Source organism: Populus trichocarpa, chromosome 12 (assembly GCF_000002775.5).
Source record: "Populus trichocarpa isolate Nisqually-1 chromosome 12, P.trichocarpa_v4.1, whole genome shotgun sequence".
NCBI classification, from domain to species: domain Eukaryota; kingdom Viridiplantae; phylum Streptophyta; class Magnoliopsida; order Malpighiales; family Salicaceae; genus Populus; species Populus trichocarpa.
Window position 1 is genome coordinate 6736571 of NC_037296.2, and position 7477 is coordinate 6744047.

Genomic DNA, 7477 nt, shown 5'->3' on the forward strand with positions numbered 1-7477 from the left:
GCAATTAAACTAGCAAACAAAATCAATTAAAACCGAAACTTATCAAGAAAACAAACCTTGGTCACAAGCACACATCCACCAACGGAAATTAGAACCGATCCTTGAAACGAAAATTGCAGTTTATGTTCTGAAATTTTATCTTTTCTTAACGTTGATTAATTAACGGATCCGCCGTATAACTAATCCTAACCAACAAACAATCAAAGTGTCCGCACTAATGATTCAATTTAATGGTAGCTTTAAGAACTAGATAATTTCATCAAGATTAACATACAAGCTGTCCGCAGCTTGTGTCACTTTGTTCAAATGTTCTCCCTAAGTTCAATAACGTAGTTCCGCCACAATTATCAAGCTTAGTTGCTTCACAAGTTCATATATCACAACTCCGGTTTTGATATTAAACTTAGCAATAGATTGTTCACAACAATAACTTAGAGTCCGCTCTAGCAATCATCAACAAAAATCATAGGAAATATGCATAGGAAAACAATCATACTCATTCATAACATAAACTGAAAATAAAAGGAAGAATAAATCTCACGGTTCTTGAAATCCGAAGGTTTGTTGTGTCCTTGCAACCAAGAAAAGAGCTTAGCCTTGCATAACTATTGAACAACTACTTCTAAAGAATGAAAAGAGCATGATTTTTGGGTTTGTAGAGGAGAGAATTTGTGTTTATTCTCTGCTGGCTGCTGCCTCCTTCTGCTCTCCCTCTTTTCTGCTCTCCCTCTTTTCTGCTGGCTGCTAGCCCCTTCTCTCTTTCTTTTTATATGCTAAGAAACCCCAGTCTCTATTTTACAAAATAGTCCTCCCTTAAGTTGCAGTTTACATTTAAGTACTTCAATAACTATTTTTCTAAAAAGGAGAAATAGCCTTGCATGAAATCTTCAAGCTTTGACTTAGAGGAGCAAAATTGCTGAAATACAAACTTGGATATCGGTTTAGATGCTTCGGAACGTAATTTGGACTCGTTTCTTCACGAAACCTGTTTGCTGGCAGAATTTAGTTGTCATCTTTGAAAAATTAAATCTCCCTCATATGACATCGGTTTTGGCTGAAATTTGGAGCTTTTATAGACCTTTGAGACATGAATCCAAAAAAATTCAGTTTGCATCAATTGGACTTTTGTAGCTCCAGATATTCAAGTTGGAATGGCCGAAGGTCAACACTGGCAGATTGCGAGATTTGACTTTGAAGGCTGCGATTTCCATGCTCTTCCTTATTTTATTTTCTTGCCTTAGATGTCCAGAAATGTATGGATGTTAGCTTTTTAATGCCACTAGAATCACTTCATTTCAACCTCTAGAGCTCACGCTCTGCACAAAACATCGACTAAAGGTCAAATCTGCCAATTATCTCCAATTTACTCCTTTTTGCATCTTTCATCCAAAAGTGCCTTCAAAACATAAAACAAAGAATATCAAGGCATTTTATATATAAAACATAGGCAAAACACTAGTTAAATGTGGGTGAAACTATCGAATAATATGGTTGCATCACACACCAAGATCATGAGTGGACCATCTCATGTGGATTCAGAGGGCATATACCCTCTGATAAAACATCAAAAAATGTTACAGAGGAGAAGCAGTAGGGGATGCCCTACCACTTCCAGGTTCAGAGAATAAAACTCGTCATAGCCTTACAACAGGTTCAGAGTTACCTGAGTAAGGAATACATCCATTAGCACCAACAGTTGAAGCAACAGGGGAGAGAAGGACCCCATCAGAGATGATCAAGAGAATCTGCCTTCGAGCACTAACCAAATGTTCAATCCCATGAAAGGGAACAAATCTTCCACCAGATCCCTCACTGTGGAGGGAGTCACACACACAATGCCATAACCTGCAATCGCGTCCCTAGGATAGGGAGCTAGGGTTTTAGGAGATAGAGATGTATTAAAATTTAGAGAAACACGCTCAGCCCTAGATCCAGCACATACATCCTCAACAAAAAACCCACCAGCGAGGGTTTTGGGGATTGAATACTTGAGATCTGGGGGAGACAAGACGGAATGAGCTTGATGTGCAGAAGCCACACCACAACATCACCATTTTTGTCTTTATTAGTGGAGGTTGGACATGTGTTGCCTTATCTCACAATCTTTGTGCATATGTTCTCCCAGACTCTTGGTTTCCTTTCTCCACGACCATCAGGTTGGTTCTGTTAGGAACAGTTACCAGATTGAATTTAACTAAGTCAAGAAAATGTTTGTCAAATCCTTCCACATATGGACATGTGTTGCCTTATCTCACAATCTTTGTGCATATGTTCTCCCAGACTCTTGGTTTCCTTTCTCCACGACCATCAGGTTGGTTCTGTTAGGAACAGTTACCAGATTGAATTTAACTAAGTCAAGAAAATGTTTGTCAGATCCTTCCACATATTAATCTTAATATTATTCGGTCTCATATACCAACTCAATACAGACCTTATGAGACTATCCTAAAAGAAATAGATTAGCATTTTATCATTATGGATCACTTCAGTCATCTTGTTGTAGTAAACCAGAGATAAGTGTTCGGGCATTCTAGCCTAGTGTATTTGATGAAGTCCGACACTATGAACTCCTTTGGCACCATAATTTTTTTAGAACCAAACAAACTTCAGCTGCTAAAATAGGGTCAGTCGGATTATTCCTTTCAACTGCTCTTCATCTCTCTTATAGAGCAATCCATTTATCATGGTCCATGAGACCAGTAAACCTATCATCAGAAGGTATTTTTGTTGTTGGATCTATGGTGACTTGAGTTTGAGTTGGCTGAATGGAAGGAAAATGGACAAAATATTGCTGAGTTACTGAGTCCACCCTTAAGTTTTGAGATGTGTGAGGGATGTGGGATGACAATGCTTCCATGGAAGATTGTGAAAATGTTCCCTTTCCATTATTGAAACTGTAACGACCTGACTTTTTCAAGGCTAAAATTAATGGAATTTTTTTAACGTCTGGTTTCTGGATGTTTTTCACCACATCATTTTTTAGATTTATCATTACATTTTGTTTATTATCAAGACACATTCTACGTAGGATAATGTAAATCAACATTCCCATAAAACGGATTCTCAATACACGTGCTTATAATATTATATTTCCATACTCATAGGTTTACATTACATCGTATTGACATACTCATAAATTCACATTCTTGTTCTAGTCTCGTTAACATTATGAGATCATACAAGAGTGTCGAACAACAAGTTATACAACTAGTACTTTCGTTATCCTAACCTCATGTAATTTCACAACACAACATCCTCATTTGATGAATACCTCATATGTATATTCATACACATCATATCAACTTGTTTGCACATTCACATAAGTGTTCCATTTCAATTTTCATTGCTAGTCTTTACAAAAGGGATCAGACGACTAATTTAGTGATTAACACATCCGTTCATATAGAACTCATATCACTCATAACATGTGAATATATAGTTGTATTCAAAATGTGAGCTGCGAAACGGATTTCCCTACACACCATGTTGGTATGATGTCCCTGTTACAACACAAGATAATTTCAAACATTATAGGCAATTTAAAGAAACATAATAAAATAATATTAGCGTAACATTTCATTCATGGACCAAAAGAGCGTAATTCTATCATTTCTCCTTACTTATGAAAATACCACCGTTAATAATTCATCAATTACCGAGGCTAATTACAATACTCAAACGCGATCATTCATCTCGAATACCGTTAGCCGAACTAACGTTATTCTATATTTAAAGCATAACAATCATAGTTCTTTCATATACTTCGTATATACAAAACATAGTATACATGAACGCATCAATTCTTGAAATTAACTCCTAACTCTCAAATCCGGCTATCCTCTTAGGATGCCATTAGCCGAAGCCAATTGTTTATTCATCCCGGTCATCCACTTAGGATGTTATTAGCCGAAGCTAGTCATTTATTCATCGTGGTCATCCACTTAGAGTTCTATTAGCTGAAGCTAATCATTTACTCATCCTGGTCATCCACTTAGGGTGCCATTAGCCGAAGCTAATCATTTGTTCATCTCGGTCATCCGTTTAGGATGCCATTAGCTGAAGCTAATCATTTATTAATCCCGGTCACCCTCTTAGGATGCCATTAGCCGAAGCTAATCAATCATTTGTCTCGGTCATCCCTTCGGATGCCATTAGCCGAAGCTAATCAATCATTTGTGTCGATCATCCATTCGAATGTCATTAGCCAAAGCTAATCAATCATTTATCCAGGTCATCCATTCGAATGCCATTAACCGAAGCTAATCATCAACCAATCAAACGTTCTAGAGGCGGTTTATGAACTCACTACAACATGGTAATATCCTTTGAATTGCTCATTCAAAAAATTCATAACAACTTGACATTCATTGCAACATAATAGCAAAATATTTATGATACTCGTATAGGCATTCTGTAATAGTTTAACATTTAGTAAACACAATAATAGATCCTTTGTAATACACAAACAAAACATTCCATAACAATTTAGCATTTAGTAACACAACAGTACACCCTTTGTATTACTCATCCAACCATTCATGACAATTAATGTTCAATACAATACAACAATATATCCCTCGTAATACTCATACAACCATCCATGATAATTAACATTCAATATCATATAATGGTAGATCTTTCATAATAATCATACAACCATTCGTGACAATTTCATTCGACAAGACACAACAGTAGATCCTTCGTAATATTCATACAACCATTCGTCACAATTACATTCAATAAGACACAACAGTAGATCCTTCGTAATACTCATACAATCATTCATCACAATTACATTCAATAAAATACAACAGTAGATTATTCGTAATACTCATACTAGCATTCATCAGAAGCCTAAATTCATAATAGCCCAATCAACATCTCATAGGTCATTTCAATACTATATCCACCTCTAATAGGTCATTTCAGAACATTAACATTTTTGTCATTGTTTCAACATTCAATAAGAACCCGATCGATATTTCATAGTCGTTTCGACAATCATCAAGACTTTAATCAAACACTTCATCGTCGTTTCATCATTCAAGAAGGATTTAATAAAATATCATCATAAGTAAATTATTTCAAAACATAAACATCATACAAGAAAAAGGTGGAAACCACCTGCCCATTCCTCATGTGGGGTGTCCTTGCTCAATCGAAGGTCCGATCATGGTCGCTTCACCTAACATGTCAATGGTCACAAATCAGCACATTTACATTCTGAAATCACATTCATCACCATACATATTTCAAGAATCTATATGTTCCACATTTTACACAATCATACATGAAATTGTTGCAAGCATTTAAGTCATTTCTGATCGGGGGTCTATTATAGAAAATCAGCATCGGAAACTGGTTTGCTGCTGGCTGCACAATTCGACAGCGAAACTGATTCGCTACAGGCACTTCAATTTCGGCAGCAAACGCTAATTCGTTGCAAACAGCTCAATTTCGGTAACGAATCACAAATTCATTGTAGAACACACACTTTCATCAGCGAATGCTAACTTGCTGCAGCCAACTCAATTTCGACAGCGAATCACATATTCGCAGCAGAACACGCACTTTCAACAGCGAACGCTAATTCACTACAGACAACACAATTTTAGGCAGCGAATGCTGATTTGCTATAGACACAAAATTTCAGCAGCGAACACAGATTCGCTGTAGACAACGCAATTTCAGCAGCGAATGATGATTCGCTGTAGATAACGTAATTCGGTAGTGAAAATTCCTTTGCTACAGACAACACCATTTGGCAGCAAAACATAATTCGCTGCAAACAACACAATTCGACAGCGAAACTGGTTCACTGTAGGCAACATAAATCGACAGCAAAATTGATTCGCTGTAGCCACCACAATTCAACAGCGAAAACTGATTCACTACAGGCACCATAATTCAGCAGCGAAAACTTATTCGTTGTCGGCACCACAATTCGGCAGCGAAAACTGGTTCGATGTAGGCCACATAATTCGGCAGCAAAAGCAGATTTGTTACGGATGACATAATTAAGCAGCAAACATTGATTTGCCGCAAACACCAGAATTCGGCAGCGAAAACTGATTCGCTGCGGACAACACAATTCAACATCGAAAACTGACTCGCATATCACAAAAGCATGAACAGTGTACCATCAAATCCTAACATGCATATTTGATTTAGGTTCTTCTAACTACTAGCTCAAGTTATACAAATCCATTCATCACACAACAAAATCAATGCATTATCAAGGGGCAATTTTTGTTTCAGCTACAGTATGTTTCTTCAAGATTTATTAGCAACATATTTTCATATAACTACATCAACCAAACATGTTGAATCACACCATTAACACAGGTATAATTCTATTTTGGTTTCACATGATCTAACATCTCTAACAAGGTTGTCATCTATGCATTTTATTCCTTTAATCCCTATTATGTCTAGCCCTCACCAAGTCCGGCCAACTTCCAAGTTTATGCATTCAAATTTGCAATATTTCTTTTGTTAAATATTCTAGAATTATGTCCCCCACTCAACCCCATTTTTTATCCCTCCTTTTAGCTTAGTTCTTTCCTTAACAGTTGGAGTAAAATTCCTAGGCCATGCATCCATAGTTTTCTTCTTCCTTTTGATTTCAAGGCCTTAAGAACAGGTGGAGAAAGACATGGTTCATACCTCACGGATTTAGTATTTTTGGGACAGGTTTGACAACATTTCTCCCTTTCTGCTCCTGATTTGCTTCTTCCTCTTCCTCTCTTTTGATTTCTCCTCCTGTCAGTTTCCCAACAATTTTAGGCCTCTACTCCCTTTATCTTTACAGTTATCCAGCCCCTGTCAAGCTCTCCCTTCTCTCTCTCATGCTTGAGGCACATGCAACAAAGTTGTTGAGCTCTCTTTGGGAAGGATGAAAGAACAAGAGCATGCAGCTCGTTTCGGGAAGAGGGACGAGGGATAAGAACATGCAGCTCGTATTGGGAAGAGTGGGGAGTCACCCTTTCTCTTTCCTTGTATTTATAGCCCCAAAGTGTGTTGGGGTGTTTGGGACCAAGGCTATCCTTACCCCCCTTTTAGGTTATCTTGGGCTGGTTTCTATTCATATTCTCCCCTAGGATAGGCTAGTCCAATTCTAATTTTTGTTAGGTCTTACACTGTCACTGCCGATTCAGAAATCGGCAATAAAAACTGCATCAGTGCCGATTCAGAAATTTACAGCCAACTGTGCCATTGCCGATTTAAAAATCAGCAGCCAAAAAATTTACCGCTGCCGATTCAGAAATCGACAACAAGACTGCGTCGTTGTCGATTCAGAAATCAATAGCCAAAAACTGTGTCGCTGCCGATTCAGAAATCGGTGGCCAAAAACTTTTCTGCTATCGATTCAGAAATCGGCAGTACAACTGCGTCGCTGTTGATTTAGAAATCGACAGCCAACTGTGCCGCTGTCGGCAGCCAAAAATTATGTCGCTGCCGATTCAAAAATCGACAG